The sequence below is a fragment of the Puma concolor genome, chromosome B1, assembly GCF_028749965.1.
Source record: "Puma concolor isolate L17-30 chromosome B1, mPumCon1.1.hap2, whole genome shotgun sequence".
In the NCBI taxonomy this organism is placed as follows: Eukaryota; Metazoa; Chordata; class Mammalia; order Carnivora; family Felidae; genus Puma; species Puma concolor.
Window position 1 is genome coordinate 61,974,178 of NC_141670.1, and position 18,683 is coordinate 61,992,860.

Below are 18,683 nucleotides of genomic sequence, written 5' to 3' on the forward strand. Positions count from 1 at the left end.
CAAACAAAAAACAACTGAAAACACTGAGTTTTGTTTTTTTTTTTTTTTAACTTTCATAGTTGGCTGAACAACATCCTTATAATAAATCTCTTTATATATGTACACATATTTCCTATTGGTTATGTTTCTCTGGAGAATCCTTTGCATCGGAGTGCTACTTCGGAACTCAGGTGACAAAATTGGGAAGTGATCTATTGTCCTGCATTGGTACAAAACCTACTGACACGTTGGTGTTCATACTCATGGTAGTCTTAGTGGGACTGAGAGACTTCCCTTTGGCATTCAGCGCACTCTAACACAGAGCATTGTGGGCGGGGGGCATCAGAAACCTGACAGTTTGAAGAGGACGCCTGGTCAGAAGAATTTAAGTGGATTTGTTACTGAGATTTAAATTCAGGGACGCCCAATAATAACTAGCCAAGTCTGTATGTAGTTGTGCAGTATGTGTAGTATCTGTATGTGGTTGTGTAGTATGTAGTTACAATTTGAGTATAAATGTAAATGAGACTTAAGTGTACCCTCTTCAGACATAACAGTTACCTACAATATACTCATTTTATTGAGATACAACTGACATACACCGTTACATTAGCTTTAGGTGTACATGATTCAATATTTGTATATATTTTAAAGTCACAAGAAGTCTAACATCCGTCGGCATGTATGGTTACGTATTTTTTTCTTGTGATGAAACTTTTAAGATTTACTTTCTTAGCAACTTTAAAACTTGCAATACTATATTGTTAACTCTAGTCACCATGCTGTACATTACATCTCTATGACTTATTTATTTTATTACTGGAATTTTGTACCTTGACCCCTTTTACCCATTTCCCTGTACTCCACCCTCATCCCAGCTTCTGGCAACCACCAATCTGTTCTCTGTATCTCTAAGCTTTTGTTGGTTGGTTGGTTGGTTTGTTGGTTTTTAAAATCCCACATATGAATGAGATCATACCATATTTGTCTTTATCTATCTGATTTTATTTTATTTAGCATAATGCCCTCAAGTTTCATCCACATTGTTGCAAATGGTAAGATTTCATTCTTTTTTATGAAGAGTATTCCATTGCATATCTATCTATCCTTATATTTATAGCTATCTATCTATCTATCTATCTATCTATCTATCTATCTATCATCTATCTATCCATCTATCTATCTATCTAATCTCACATTTTCTTTATCCATTCATCCAACAGTGGAGACTTAAGGTTGTTTCTGTATCTTGACTATTGTGAATAAGTCTGGAATGAACATGGGGGTGCATATATCTTTTTGAGTTAGTACCTTTCTTTTCTTTTAATACCCAGAAATAGAATTGTTAGAATGTATGGTAGTTCTATTTTTAATTTTTTAAGGAACTTCCACACTATTTTCCAAAGTGACTGCACCAATTACATTCCTACCAACATTGTGCAAGAGGTCCTTTTTCTCCACATCCTTGCCAACACTTTTTCTTATCTTTTTGATAATGGCCATTCTAAAAGATGTGGTATGATATCTCATTGTGATTTTGATTTGATTTCCCTAATGAGTAGAGAGTGATGTTGAGCATCTTTTCTTGTACCTGTTGGCCATCAGTATATCTTCTTTGGAAAAATGTCTAATCATAGTCTGTGTTCATTTTTAGATTGGATTGTTTGGTTTTGTTATTGACTCGTATGAATTCTTTATATATTTTGGATATTAACCCCTTATCAGATATATAATTTGCAAATATTGTTTCACATTCAGCAGATTGCTTTTTCATTTTGTGGGTGGTTTATTTTGTTATGCAGAAACTTTTTAGTTTGATGTAGTACCAGTTCTTTATTTTTGCTTTTGGCATCAGATCCAAAAAAATTATCAGCAGGACCAATATCAAGGAGGTTACTACCAATATTTTCTTCTAGGAGTTTTATGGTTGCAGGTCTTATATTCAAGTTTTTAATCCATTTTGAATTAATTTTCATATGATAAGATAGTAGTCCAGTTTCATTCTCTTGCATGTGGCTCTCCAGCTTTCTCCACACCATTTATTGGAGATACTGTCCTTTCCCCATTGGATATTCTTGGCTTTTTTTTGTTGTAAATTAATTCACCGTATATATGCGCATTTTTTCCTGAGCTTTATATTCTGTTCCATTGATGATCTATGTGTCTGTTTTGTTTGTTTGTTTGTTTGTTTGTTTGATTGTTTGTTTGTTTTTGGCTTGTTTTAAGATTTATTTTAATTTAATTTTTTTTTTTTTTACATTTACTTATTTTTGAAGACAGAGAGAGAGAGACGGAGCACAAGTGGGGGAGGGGCAGAGAGAGACTGAACTGTCAGCACAGAACCGGATGCGGGGTTCGAACTCACAGACCGTGAGATCATGACCTGAGCCGAAGTCGGATGCTTAACTGACTGAGCCACCCAGGCGCCCCAAGATTTTATTTTTTAAGTCATTTTTACACCCAAAGTGGGTGTAAAACTTAGAATCTCAAGATCAAGAGACACGTGCTCCACAGACTGAGCCAGCCAGGCACCCTTGTGTGTATGTTTCTATGCTAAAACCATATTATTTTGATTAATGGATTTGTAGTATAGTTTGAAATCAGGGAGCATGATACCTCTGGCTTTGTTCTTTCTTAATATTGCTTTGACTATTTGGGATTTTTTTCTGGTTCCATGCAAATTTTAGGATTGTTTGTTTTATTTATGTGAAATGCCATTGGAATTTTGACAGGGAGTACATTGAATATATAGATGGACTTGAATATCAGTATGGAAATTTTAACAATATTAATTTTTCTCTTCTGGTTCATGAGCATGGAATATCTTCCATGTATTTGTGTATTCAATATTTTTCATCAGTGTCTTATTTTTTTTGAATATACGTCTTTTACCTCCTTGGTTAAATATATTTCTAGGTGTTTTATTCTTTTTTGATGTGATTATAAATGATGTTGTTTTCTTAATTTCTTTTTTTTTCAAGTTTGCTATTAGTGTAGAGAAATGCAGCAGATTTCTGCATATTGATTTTGCATCCTGCAACTTTACTGAATTCATGTATTAGTAGAGTTTTAAGGGTTATATATATATATATATATATATATATATATAATCTCATGCCATCTAAATTCCAAAACTGAAGTACAATCATGGATGGAGAATGATTCAGCTATGGAGACATTCTAAATTGTATGATGGTTAAAGTGTGCTGGACATTCCACTATGTAAAAAGCTATTAAAATACTGCTTGAGTTCTTATTTGAAAAGAGTAAATTATTAGGTGCAAGGAGCTAATATAACACTTTCTGAGAATTAGATAAATAATCTGGTTACTTCTTGTACCCTTTAATCCAGGTTGTTCAATATGTAACTATATGTCAACATGAAAAGCTGAAACTCAAATGAGTAAAAAATATATATAATCTCTTTAGTCTATATCTGCCATATTCCAAATGAGAAAAGTACCTTAATATGTCTCTTAATTAGAAAAAAATGACAAAGTACAACCTAATTCAATAATTAGATAATAATTGGTTAAAATAATTCAATTTAATTCCTTTTGGTTATTAAGTCGGTTATTAAGTTGGTATAATAATTTGGTTATTAAGTTTCTCAGCTGCCTCCTCACTTCCTTTTTTTTCTTTCCAAGATAATGTGTACTTGGTCATACATTGAGAAGGGCACAGTGAAAGATAGATTTGACCTCATCTTAGTCCTATTGGGTGTAGACTCCTATCTCTCTTAGCCTACATCCATCTCACTGGCCCCACTCTATAACTTTTGTGCCAGGATCACCATGGCAAGCCCTAGCAGCCCTCAAGTTGGTGATCATGCTGTATAAGGACTGAAGGTAGCCTTAAAAGCCCACGGTGACCCTTTGATTGAGTGATTCTCCCAACAGAGTAACTAAGATGTGCCAGTGCCCCAGAATGTTCAAGGACAGTCTTTGAGGTGGTGTTCATGTTCGAAAGATGGGGCAAGGATTGTCAAATGATCCCCTCTGTTTTACTGTCACTCATCTGAACATTGTCCAAAAGTTGGCTTGAAGGAAGCCTAAGAAAAGGGAAATAGAGATTGAGATTTAATTTTTTTTTTTTTTTTGCTATCTGTCATTGGTTCTCTTTCTTTTTCCTCTCATTCAATCCCAGAAAGAATAATGGTCTCTTAATTGGTGTGGGCTGCTATAACAAAGTACCATAGGCTGGGCAGCTTATAAACAATAGACGTTTTGGAGGCCAGAAGTTTAAGATCAGGTGCCAGCAAGTGGGCTTCTGGGGAGACCTTCTTCCAGGTTGCAAACTATCATCTTCTCATTTTACCCTCATTGCATTCTTATGTGAGAAGGAAACATAGAGCTCCTAAGGTCTCTTTTATGAGGCACTAATCCCACTTATGAGTATTCCACTATCATGATGTAATTACTTCCTAAGGCCTCACCACTTAATACATTGGTCCTTTCTTCTCCTTGGGGGATATGTTCCGAGATCCACAGTGAATGCCTGAAGCCATGGATAGTACGGAAACTTTTACATACTATGTTTTTTGTTTCCTATACCTACGTACCTATGATAAGGTTTGATTTATAAATTAGGCACACAAAGAGACGAGCAACAATAACTACTAGTAAAACAGAATAACTAACTATACACTGTAATGAAAGTTATGTGGATATGGTCCTTTCCCTTTCTCCACATCTTATTCTACTTTCGTCACCTTGTGATGATGTGAGATGATAAAATGGTAAGATGAAGTGTGGTGATTGGCCTGACATTGTAGTAGTGTAGCTTTAGGCCACTATCCACCTTCCGATGTGTGGAGTAGGATCACTGCTTCCAGATGGTGGTTGACCACAAGTAGAAACTGCAGAAAGGGTAACCGTGCCTAAGGGGGGACTACTGTACCATCATTTTGCAGGTGAGCATTTCAACAAATGAATTTTAGGGGGACATACACATTTAGTCCAGAACAAATGAGAAAGCTCTCTTTTCATTCCTCCCTTGTTTTAGAACTTTTCTCTAGTACTTGGTTAGTCTAAAAGAGATCCATTCCATACCACACAATAATCTTATCATTCTAGTCTTTCAGACTCATTGTTAGTTAATATACTTAAGTAGGGACAGCAATGGTATAATTAGAATCTGGAAAATACTTTTCCCAAACCATTTTCTCACAATATATTTAAATTTGCAAGTTCAGACCGAGTATTTTCTAGGTTCTTCTTCTTACATCTCACAGTGACATATATCAGTTTCTTCATAGGATTAATAATATACAATAGAGTGAAGGTTTTGTATCCAAAAAGGCAATATTGACGCTTTTCAAATTATATTACCCATCATGCACATTTCAAAGTTGAATAATAACATACAACAACACTGGTTCCTTTTTACTTTGACCTTGTTTCCCCACTGATCAATCATGGAGTCCTTCCGAATTTACCGTGTTTCAGTTTTGTCATCACTGTTGCACGTGGTATTTTTATAATCATGTTCTTTGTAATAGCCTAGAAAGAAAAAATATACTTTTAATATTTAACATAAAAATACTTATAAAGTTAACATCATAGCCATTTGCATACACTGGTCCCATCATGTTTGATAAGGAACCACATCTTGTAATTCTATAGGGCTTTGTTATGTCAGTTGCTAGAATTGGATTCTGCTCTAATGATTTGAGGCAGGCCCTATGGGATCCTATTGCATTGTCAATTTACAAACCCAAGAATATGACTAAAAGTATTTTTGAATATTTTGGATATTTAGACAAATACTTTAGGCAACAAAAATGTCCAGCGTATTTAGGTTTATAAATTTGACAGTTTGTGATATTAAATTTCCAGATGTGGTAAACCATTAATTTGATACATCAATGCTAAAGATGCAGTCCTTTAGTAAATAGCAATTAGAGGTTTCCATTTGCACCAGAGTAAAGTACAGATTAAACTGTTTCACGAAACAAGCTGACTGAAAGGGCCCTATCAGAAAATACACCCTCATTTGATTTAGTCATTTGAGCAAACCAGAGGCTTTAATCTAATCCCACCTAAGTAGGTGGCAGGCAGTGAAAGCTTCATTTAACAGTAGTCAGATCAGTACTTTGCAAAGGATTCTTTGGTTTTTTTGTGAGCCATGATATTAATTAGACGTGACAAACTGAAGGCTACGGAAGACCCATACGGTTTACTTACCTGCCAGGCTAATTACCACCATTGCTTTACTAAGAATGTCTGCCATTGTTGTAACTACAGCTCTGTGCAAGCAGGACCGATCTGCTGAAAGAAGGAATATTTGAAAAAATTGGTTAGTCTCATTAGTTTTGCTCCAAAACATTTAATTCATAAAATGTTCTGAAGATTACTATGTATGTTTGGAAGTGTTCTTAGTTAGAAATTCTATCAACTTGTTGCTTCAGCCAGTATTATCGTTGGTTTTACAAAATATTCGTCTTCTTTAAACTTTTGGGCATTCTTAAAAGCTCTTTCTGTTTTTAGGACAGTTAAATTCTGGCAGTTACGTCTAAAGTCTTATGTAGACCTTGCTAGTAGGATTTGAACGCAGATCTGAGTGAATGAGATCCTGTTCTGCATTCTCTTTCCTATTATGACTTGCTTTTCATTAATTTAACCTATCTGCATTGTGCAGCATTTATTGCAAAAGAACATACCCCTTGATGCAGAGTTGATTTTTCAGAGGTGAAATTTGCACCTTTGATTTTTGATTGTATGCTCTGCTGCCCTGAGATGATTGATTGAGAAAGACCTTAAATATTCTCATGGAGGATGGAGACTTCAAAAGATGCCTCAGGAGAAAAAAAAAAAAAAAAAAAAAAAAAACAGGAATTTTTTTTTTTTAATTAATGCATAGTTTACATGCAATAAGATGCAATAGTTGAAAATGTACAGTTTGATGCATTTTGGTGAATGCAGATAATTGAATTAACACTACCTCCTTTAAGATAAAGAACATTTCCATCACTCCAGACATTCCCCGAATTGCATCCTCTGCCCAATCCAGGCAATCACTGTTCTGATTTCTTTCACTTTAATTTACTTTAGCTTGTTCTGTATATAACTTGATACAAATGGAAGTACCTTGCATGTATACTTTCCTTTATGCCATTTTTTTCCTATAGTGGTTTTGAGATTTATCTAACAGTATTGCATTTTTCAGGGGTTTGTTTTGTTTTGTTTGTTTTATTGCTGTAGCATTGTCTTTGTATGACGACAGTCATCTGTTGATGCATATTTGGGTTAGTTCTTATAAATAAGCATTCCATGACTGTTTTGTAGTAGTCTTTTCGTGAACATTCAAATATTTTCTTGAATAAATTCAAAGATGTAGTATTGTTTAGTTATATAACAAACTGCCGAAATATTTTCCAAAGGGATTGTGAGAGGTATCAATTTACTGACTCTCATCTCTCAATTCCCTTTTCGTTGCCTGCTCTGCAGTGATAGAACAGGATCCTGTAAGCATGTCTTGTAACAAATTAAGCGTCGTCAATGTAGGGAACTGCAAGGGCATTGCAGAGTGAAGGACTTCTCTTTCTGGCTCTGGAATACTTCTGTTTGTCCTTCTACTGCAGTGGTGCGTGATGAGTACTCCAGGTCTTGCACTTGGAAATGGCCTCCCAATGCCTCAACTCCCTCCATGCACTCCTGCTGGCTTCAGCCCACTTGCATACTGGTTGAGTGTTTCCTGCTCATTCCCAGCTGTGATTCCCTTCCTTTCAGCCTCTGTGCACCTGTACCAGATGGGTGAGGGGAAGAGGTATGGTATTACCCACTTTGCCAGTGACTGTGGACCAACCAGCTCTGGCCCTGCTAACTAAATAGACTTCTGAGCCATCCGGTGTACTTCAACCTTCCCCAATGAGAATTGAATCCCAAACCTGGGGAGGAGGCACACCTTTCTAGTTTGGCTCTTCCATCGATACTTCATATTATTACTAGAGTATTCTTGAGAGACTTTTTTACTCCTTTTTTTGACAGTTATTCTTTTATTATAATTAATAATTCCTTTTTTTATTTATTCTTATTTTTATTTTAGAGAGAGAGAGACAAAGAGGAGGGGGGTGGGCGCAGGAGAGAGAGAGAGAGAGAGAGAGAGAGAGAGAGAGAGAGAGAATCTTAAGTAGGCTCCACGCTCAGCACAGAGCTGATGTGGGCTCGATCCCACAACCATGAGATGATGACCAGAGACAAAATCAAAAGTTGGATGCTCAACCAACTAAGCCACACAGGAGCCTCAGCAATTCCTTATTTTAAACTTTCCCTATTTGAGGTACTAAATCTTTTGTCTCCTAATTGTACCTGGACTACTAACAGTAACCTGTACCATTCTATACTGCCCACCAGCTGTGTGTTAGGGTTGGTTGATCTAATTCTGGCCAACACTTCTGTGTTCAGTTTTTTAATTTTAACATTTCTTCTAGCAGTGAGGTGTGCTCACTTACTGTGCCTCTAATTTTGTAGCAGATTGAATAGACGATATCAGGAGAATATCTCGTGATTCACACCCAATTCATACCCAAGGTTAGATGGTCATAAAATCCTTCCTTGTTTTTACATATACACCTCTCTGTGCATGTAAGTGTGTAAACTATCTAATGGTAGCAATGTTTGACACAACTTTCAGAGGAAACCTATCTGTGCTTAGAAGTCTTGTTTTAGTTCTATGTATGTATATATGTATGTAGGTATGTATGTATTTATATTTTATGTTTGAGAGAGAGAGAGTGAGAGAGAGCTCACAAGCAGGGCAGGGGAAGGGTAGAGGGACGGAGACATAATCTGAAACTGGCTCTAGGCTCTAAGCTATCAGCACAGAGCCTGATGTGGGGCTTGAACTCAGGAGCAGTGAGATCAGGACCTGAACTGAAGTCAGATGCTTAACTGACTGAGCCACCCAGGAGCCCCTAGCCTCATTGTTCTTTAAAAAGAGTTCATGGATTCTGTGTCTCCCTCTCTCTGCCCCCCACCCCCACTCATGTGCAGCCGTGCGTGCGCACGTGCTCTCTCTCTCAAAAATAGAGAAACTCTCTTAAAAAAAAGAGTTCATGTAGATTGTATTTTTACTTTTAAATAGGAAAAATAGAAGAGTAAACTTCATTTAGGAAAATGGTGAGTTTAGAGTCAGTGGCTTTTATTGAACTGAGATAATTCTGTGTCTTAATTGAGGACTGAGAAAAGCAGAGTGTCACTTAAAGTGGGCCAGATATCCTCCTGTAGGATGGTTAGAAGAGCTGTATAGCAAATTATAAGAGATTTTATAAGACCTTAATAACTAGCAACAAAAGTACAAATGATAATGCCAAATATGCTGTTTTCTATATGTCTGGAAGTATTTATGCAGAGTTGCATAAACAGTTTTTCAACACAGTGGTAATATATTTTTTAAAGTTTATATATTTATTTTGAGAGAGAGAGAGAGAGAGAGAGAGAGAGAGAGAGAGAGAATGAGCATGAGAAAGAGGGGGAGAGAGAGAATCCCACATCCACACTGATGTGGGGCTCTGTCTCACAAACCATGAGATCATGACCTGAGCTGAAATCAAGAGTCTGATGCTTAACCAACTGAACCACCCAAGTGCCCTCAACTCAGTGTTAATATTTAAAAATATTTCTTCTTTTTTATATAAAAGCTCCCAGGTAAGTTAAGGTATGCAATTATAGAATATATTATTTTGCATTTTAGAATTAGACCAATCTCTTTCATTTCTAGATGAAAACACTAAGGTATAGAATCATCAAGGAACTACAGGTAAACATTATTTCAGTAAGCTAAGACATTATTGCCCTATTAGTAGGGACTTTTTATGATTTTATTTTAGGCACCCTCTTAGTAAGTATTAACTGAATCATAGATATATTTACCTCAAATATTAGAATGAAAGTCCTAAGTATAAAGCTTTATGATGAGGATTCAGTATCCTCATTTTTATGTACCAAGTAATATTTGAGAATGAAAACCTGTAAAAATAATAGGTTTTTACATATAGTCAAGTATTCTGAAATTCATCTCCTTTATAAAAGGAACACTATTAACATTTATCACTTTAAGGAGTGTGGAAGATATGATATCTTGACAAAGTAAAAGAACGACAAAGAATAAAAGATCATGACATTTTTAAATTGTCATTAGTACTTTAATACTAGACTGGATGTTGCACAAAATTCTGCCTTATCATAGCATCTAGAGTTTTTATTATCTTTGAGTTATCAATGTAGTAGTCAGTTGTATTTCATACAATTGTATAAGATGGGATATTATTGGAATAAATATTGTGATATTTTGATATATATTTACTACAAAAGAAATTAATGCAGCAGTTGCATTCAAATCTGCTGATTGTGTAGATCTCCACATGTAATGTTTGAAATGGGGAGACCAGAGTTACAGTGGAAGGATGTTATATAACTAAAGTAATATTAAGGTTTAAAACTAAGAAAAGTCACTCCAAAGACTTGCAGCCACATTTAATCACATTTAGCACCACAAAATTGGCTGTCAAAAGTCTAATTAACTATCAGGCATTAGCTCTATTTTCCATGCTGCTCACTTGCACTGTGTTTCATTCTAACATCTGGCAAGTTAAAAAAAAAATTCCCTAGAAAACCACTTCTTCTTATAGTTTTACAGCATAGAGTTTTAGTGAAACGAACTGTTGTTAAAACAACAACAAAAATATATTCAGTGCTTCATTGTTGAACCGTGAAGGTTTTTAAAACATGTTCGAGTTACTGGTCACTTCATTTTATGTGAAAACACACAATTAAGCTCAAAGAGACATTTCACCAAGTGAATGCTGATGGGTATGCATCTTACTTTAATTTTATGCCTTTCACTATTTAGTGATGTTGCAATTTTTCCAACAGTTTTCCAAAATTTAAATCCAGCTCTCGATGGCACAATTCACCTGCTCTTAAATCATGATGAATGTTTAACTTAAGTTTTTGTTTTCTTGATTTTTTTCCTAGTGGCTGAAGCGTTCTTTCATTACCTAAATGTACTTCTGTTACCAGTTGAAATTCAAAGAGAAGGATATATTTGCTGATGTGTTTGCTATAATAGATGGAGATAAGCATTTCACAGCACAAAGTTTTGATGATAAGAAAATATTATAATATCTGAGGGGTAAAGCTGACTGCTTCCAGAGAACCACAGGCTAAAAACAGACTTATTAATTAGTGGCAACTGATGGCAAAATAACATGAAATAATATTTTTATTGTGGCTAGAAAAAAGTAATTATCAAATAAGAATGCCAGACACAGATAAATTATCCTTTAAAATTGATTGGAAAATAAAGATACATTCAGAGAAATATATAAAAGCTCTGGCACAAATTGCACATGTTGAAAAAACCATAAAATGATATGCTTCAACAAATAAAATTATATGAGAGGACCCAAAAGACAGTGTGAACTGCAAGAAACGATTATGGGCAAATAAATTGGTAGACTTGATAAGTTTAAATTAGCTATGTCAGTAAAAATAATAATAGAAATACGGACTCTTTTGGGGTGCCTGGTTGGTTCAGTTGGTCTAGTGGTCAACTCTTGATTTTGGCTCAGGTCATGATCTCACCATTCATGAGATCGAGCCCCACATCAGGCTCTACTCTGACAGTGCAGAGCCTGCTTGGGATTCTCTTTCTCCTCCCCCTCTGCCCTTCCACCAATTATGCTCTCTCTCTCAAAATAAATAAATAAATTAAAAAAATAAAAAAAATATTTAAAAAATACTATTTTGCAGTGGTTCTATGGTAAAGTGCAGAGGAACTCATGGAAATTGGTGTGGAAGTTGAAGGTCAAAGATTTGGTGTTAACATGGAACTCTTCAGAAGAAGGGTAATCTACTTATTGTATGGTTATTCTCATCCAGTGATGCTCGATGTGTATGTAAATCTAAAGGAAATCACTAAAAGAGATTGTATAACTTACATACTAGCAGAAGGAAAAAGGTACTAAATAAAATATAATTAATACACTATGAGGAAGGAAAGAAGAAAGATAAGGAAATAAAGAAACAAAATGTTGCAGAATAGAAAACACAAAAGAAAGCAATAAAGAAGAGTGCAATTACATTTAAAAAAAGTCACAGTTGAGGGGCGCCTCGGTGGCTCAGTCAGTTGAGCATCCAACCTCGGCTCAGGTCATGATCTCACAGTCCATGAGTTCAAGCCCCGATCTCACAGTCCGTGAGTTCAGAACGTTGGGCTCTGTGCTGACAGCTCGGAGCCTGGAGCCTGTTTCAGATTCTGTGTCTCCCTCTCCCTCTGACCCTCCCCCGTTCATGCTCTGTCTCCTTGTCTCAAAAATAAATAAACATTAAATTTTTTTTTAAATAAAAAAAAAAGTCACAGTTGAAACAAAAGAAGAGATAGGTCCCCTTAGACTGTGCTTATAAATCTGCCCAAGAGTTCTTGAGAGCATTGTTAAAATATAAAAATTAAGAATTAAAAATAAAGGAGTTCAGACAAAAGTTAGCTGGGCAAATACTAATCAAAAGAAAATCAGTTGCAGCAGTATTCATTACAGAAAAAGGCCACAAATGGTGGAGGTCAGGTGCAAGACATTTATTCAGCTGATTCAGACCCCATTGCCTCAGCATACCTATTCCAACAGACCATGCTTGACCCTCCCAAAACCATCTTTTATTTTTGCTCTGTAGTCAGCATTGTCCCCATGCCCATCTTCCTTTACAGTGGATTCTTATCCTTTGTCTCCTGGATATTTGTTAGTTTTCTTGTCTTGATCAAAAATTATTCAAAGTGTAACCAAATTTTTGTGAGTGATCTCTTTACCATACAAACCTAAGTATGTCACTCTCCAAATTAAAATCATTCAGTGACATGGCATTATCTATAAGGTAGAACTCCAAAAGGTAAGAAGCTTTCATCCGCCTCTCTAGTGTTGTTTTGTTTTGTTTTGGTTTTCCACAATACTTGAAGGCAGTATGTACATTTTGTATTTCATCCCTCCTGAACTGTCATTCCAGGAATAGGGCATCCTTTTATACTTTTATGCATTATACTGGCTTCTTATACTGGGGTTTTCTTTCATTTTGTTCATTGTACCTATTTCAAAACCGACCTAAGTTTTCATTCATTCTAATTATCCCCCATTCCTTCACCGGTATGTGTGTATATTTTCACATAGCTAACTATATATATGTACACACATATATGTATATAATTTCCACTTGATGCATTCTAATTGCTTTTCCTATATATCTCCTTTCTAATAAGAATGGTGAATGTGTTGAGGGGAGGATCCATTCTACATAGGATTTATGGTGCCAAAAGTGCATGCTGAAATGTACTAACACTCTTTGAAAAAAGAATGTGAATTTGGAGATCATCTAGTCCAGAAATCTTTAATTTTTAGATGAACCTATCAGACTATATAGAAGCTAGTAGTTTGAAAAATCTGAATCAGTATTGGGAAAGTTAAGTTTTTACTGTATTTGTCAAGTTTCTAAGAAATATTTTTTTCTGAAATTGACTTAGCTAAGGTGACTGGTTCATCATTAACCTCACTAAAAATAAAATGCAAAATTATTTAAGAGGGCTTTAGCCTAGAATATTTAGGACTTAATTTAAAAATCTAGGCTTTTTGTGGATAAACACTGCTAAATTCTAGAAGTCAGTTTGTACAGATTAAGAGTTCCGATCTTCTCTGTTAAAGTTTATTTCAGTTCTTGACAGTAACAATAAAACCTATTTTTGCACCTTAATGACACCACTTTTTGCCTTTCCTTTCAATACCACTTGCACAGAATATGAATACTAATGATTTCTCTGCTGAATTGAGAATTCAGCACCTTTCAGTCACTGTCCCCGTTTGTTTTCTTGACCTGCCATCTGCATTGTGTGTCCTTACTTTTCAGTTCCCCTTACATAGGGAATTCTTTTCAAGAATTAGATCTTTCTTCATTGACATACCTGTCTACACTTACATTTGTTTTCTGCTCACACCAATCCTTGCTGGTGCAGGCACTTCCTCCCACATTAGCAGCTGGGTCAGGCTGGATATGCCCTAGCTTACTCTGGTCTAGAAATTAGCGGGGGAATCTGGACTAAAAACCGAATATTCTGGAGGAAGAGTGAGGGAAATCCTATATCACAAATGAAATGCAACTACATCATAGATGAAAGTTTAAGGCCGTTGTTTAGTATGCAGACTGCTTTGTTTGGAAACAAAACAATACAAAAACAGTATTCGTTAGATCCCCAGGTTAGTTCACATCCATAAGAAAGATTATGAAAGATTAAGACAAAAAGAATATACCCAAATGAATTCAAGTGCACTGACTGAAATCTTTTTTACTGGATGCTTGGGTTGTTTTACTGGATGCCTGAGAAAAAGTTAAATACAGTAATGTGGAATAGAACAGGAAACGCTAATTGGAATGAGATGGAAAGAAGAGGATAGCAACAGAGGGAGGTGGTGAATTTATGCCAGGCTATTTTAAAATACAGGATTAAGTCTAATCCATGGGCTTCAGTCTAGGGGAAGATGGCTATGTTATTGTTGTGATTTCAAGAATAAAATCTCAAGCATCTGTATTTACAGTGTGTGATATTTTATAATTTTTAAGCTGCCAACAATGTAAGTTCTACTCAAAAGTACAGATGGTTAAAATCACATGCACAGAGATCTTTTCCTTAGTGCAGATTCTATGTGTTTGATTCTTTGGTTCACCTTCTATCATAGTTTCCATCTCCTGACACTACTACACTTAAAATTTTTTTTAATTTTTATTTGTTTTTGAGAGTGAGACAGAGAGACAAAGTGCAAGTGGAAGAGACACAAAATCTGAAGCAGACTCCAAGCTCAGAGCTGGCAGCACAGAGCCTGACTCAGGGCCTGAACCCACGAACTGTGAGATCATGTCCTGAGCCAAAGCCGGACGCTCAACCTATTGAGCCCATGAGGCACCCCAATACTACTACTCTTTTATTTGATCCTTTATGCAGAATTTTATGTAAAATTTTCATTAAATTTATTTTCATGCGCTATATTTGTTCCAGTAATTTCCTTCTTATTATACACAAATTTTTGGGTTCTGATGTCTTTAATTAGGTAGATGTAACGTAAGAGGTGTAATGGAATTTTAGAAAATTATCTAATGCATGCTGGATAAGGTAAAGAAAACTAGAAAGAATAACTAAAAATAACTATCAATGGTCTGCATTTGGCGTGTAACTAGGTTAGATTAGTCATGATAGTTTCATATGTACCATAGTGTTGTATTTCAAAACAAAAACACTCCCCTTTCAGAACAATAGGTTAAATATATTCACAATGAGTGTATGACATGTGAATATAAGATACAGTGGTAGGTACAAAGACATTGTTTTGTTTTTTGTTTTAGGCAGAATTATTTAATTTTAATCAACATTTATTTATTTATTTATTTATTTTTTTAATTTTTTTTTTTCAACGTTTATTTATTTTTGGACAGAGAGAGACAGAGCATGAACGGGGGAGGAGCAGAGAGAGAGGGAGACACAGAATCGGAAACAGGCTCCAGGCTCTGAGCCATCAGCCCAGAGCCTGATGCGGGGCTCGAACTCACGGACCGCGAGATCGTGACCTGGCTGAAGTCGGACGCTTAACCGACTGCGCCACCCAGGCGCCCCATTTTTAATCAACATTTAAAAGTGATATTAACAATTAAACTCAAAATAGACTAACGATTAGAAATAACAATACATTTTAATACCTTCTAAGTTACTGTATGTTTTTCCTTTATGTTGTCTAACAAGAAATCATGCAGTTTTAAGGTACAGTAGTTCAATGAGACAGTTTTCTAATTTGTGATGGTTTAAACTGCTACAGTATAATTAGAATGTTCTAGCAATTTTCATTTGCATGGTGAACAAAGTATATTAAACATTTCATAGAAAATAAAATAGGGCGCCTTGGTGACTTCAGTCAGTTGAGCATCCGATGTTGGCTCAGGTCATGATCTCATGGTCTGTGGGTTTGAGCCCCACATCGGGCTCTGTGCTGACAGCTCAGAACCTGGAGCCTGTTTAAGATTCTGTGTCTCCCTCTGGGGCGCCTGGGTGGCACAGTCAGTTAGGCGACCGACTTCAGCTCAGGTCATGATCTCATAGTTTGTGAGTTCAAGCCCCGCGTCGGGCTCTGTGCTTGACAACTCAGAGCCTGGAGCCTGCTTCAGGTTCAGTGTCTCCCTCTCTCTCTGCTTCTCCCCTGCTCGTGCTCTGTCTCCCTCTGTCTCTTTCTGTCTCTCTCTCAAAAAGAAATAAACATAAAAAAATTGAAAAAAAAAAGATTCTGAGTCTCTTTCGCTCTCTGCCCCTCCCCTGCTCATGCTCATGCGTGCTCTCTGTCTCTTAAAAATGAATAAAAAACATTTGAAAAAAGAAAATAAAATAGCTAATATTGTTTATCTTAAAATTTGAAATTATTCATAAATTAAGAGAAGCTATAATTTATCTAATCATTGCCTGTCAAAAACTTTTTTTTTTTTACTATGGAGGAGATTTAAACATTTGTGTTCCAAATAGATGCAGTTATTGTACTGACCACTGTATTATGGTATAAGATGTCTCTTAGAGAATATCTTACCGACTATATGTGTTAGTATTTTTAATTTGAGTTGAGTATTTGAAATCTCAAGAGTTTAGTTGAAATATATATTTTTAAACAAAGAAAATATGTTTTTATTTTTAATTAATTTATTTAAATTCAATTTAGTTAACATACAATATAATATTGCTTTTTGGAGTAGAATGCAGTGATTCATTACTCATGTATAACACCCAATGCTCATCCCAACAAGTGTCCTCCTTAATGCCCATCACCCATTTAGCTCATCCCCACACCATTACCCCTCCAGCATCCTCGGTTTGTTCTATGTATTTAAAGGTCTCTTATGGTTTGCTTCCCTCTCTGTTTTTCTTATTTTTCCTTCCCTTCCCCTACGTTCATCTTTTTTTGTTTCTTAAATTCCACATATGAGAGAAATCATATGATATTTGCCTTTCTCTGACTGACTAAATGCATCTCTCTATATAATTTATAACTGCATTTTATTGAAATTGGGTTTATTTATTGGTTATCAAAACGTATTCACTTTCATTAGGTTATTGATTTAACACATTCATAAAGCTAAATTTGATATATACACCAGATGTTAGCTCTAGTTTACCTTAGGTTTCAGATTTGAAAAGATTGGCTCAAATCCACATTTCATGTTCAGCAAAGAGCTCAGGGCTTTCCCAAAAAACTTTTGTATGTTCCAAATAAAAATTTTTCAGGTCACTTAGGTTCCACTTTTCTATACGCATTAGAATTTTATTTTCAGCTTTCATCTTGCATGGGTTACTTCTCTCAGTTGTGACATGTACCCAAAGAGGACACTCAGCACCTTTTTCTTATTTGTGCCAACTCCCTCACTGGCTTTCCACCCATGAAAATCACAAAAAAATATCATCACACATCACCAATAATAATTACCAATAGCAGCATTATTCATAATAAACAAAAGGTAGAAACAACCAAAATTCCCCTCAACTCTTGGATGGATAAATAAAATGTGGCATCTCTATATAGAGAAGTGGTATTCAGCAATTTAAAGAAATAAAATAGTGATACATGGTACCATATCGTTGGACCTTGAAAACATAGTTCCAAACAAAGGAAGCCAGTCACAGAAGACCACATATGTGTAATTCTATTTACATAAAGAAAGAATAGGCATATCTGTAGAGACAGAAATTAGATTAGTGGGTGCTGCTATTCATGGTTGTGAAGGAGCTGGGGGAGTTGGGGCTTGGAGGGTGATGACTAAAGGGTATCCTTTCTTTGAGAAGATAAAAGTGTTCTAAACTTGGGGCGCCTGGGTGACTCAGTCGGTTGAGCATTTGACTCTTGATGCGGCTCAGGTCATGATCTCAAGGTTCGCGGGATAGAGGCCCCAGTTGGCCTCTGGGCTGACAGTGCAGTCTGCTTAGAATTCTCTCTTTCCCTCTTTCTCTGTCCCTCCCCTGGTCATGCTCTGGCACACACTCTCTCTCTCAAAATAAATAAATTACCATTTAAAAAATACTCTAAAATTGATTATGATAATAGTTGCACAGTTGTGAATATACTGAAAGCCACTGAATTTAAACATTAATAGAATGAATTGTATGCAAATTAAATCTCAATAAGACTCTTGTTTAAAATATCACCAAAAAATCACACACTCTTTGTGTTGGCATCCATCAAGATAAGGGTTTTGTCTAGAGAAATGGGGGTTCAGACATCAGGCACAAGCAATTTAAAAATGAAAATGCAATATCTCAGTATTATTACCAGGATACACTCAACCAGCCCCCTAGTACAGCTATAGACTCTTCTTGCATATCAAAGGACTCATTAACGCCCACTAGAATCTTTTGGGCTTACTCCCTTAGGTCCACCTACCTGCATCTATCTAGGGAAGGCAAAAGTATAAATTATAATCCTCAACTGACACAAGTATTACAGTAAAATGCCCCAACTTTATTCTGCACCTTACTGCTTAGAAGACAGTAATGACTATAGGAAATTTTGGTCTTAAAGTTTCTATTTTGATTATACATTGTTTGGTCATAAGGTTGCATGTATTTTAGTTTCCAAGTAGAATAAGATTAAATTGCAGCCATCTATTAACTCTGAGTTAGTTATATGGGTAAAAATAGAAGTA

The 18,683-nt window shown here is 35.7% G+C and overlaps 1 protein-coding gene across 2 annotated transcripts in view; it reads left to right on the forward strand.

The window, feature by feature from the left end:
* Window positions 1-18,683, forward strand: part of SPOCK3 (SPARC (osteonectin), cwcv and kazal like domains proteoglycan 3) — a 495,328-nt gene that overhangs the window by 202,524 nt on the left and 274,121 nt on the right. The window lies entirely within an intron of this gene.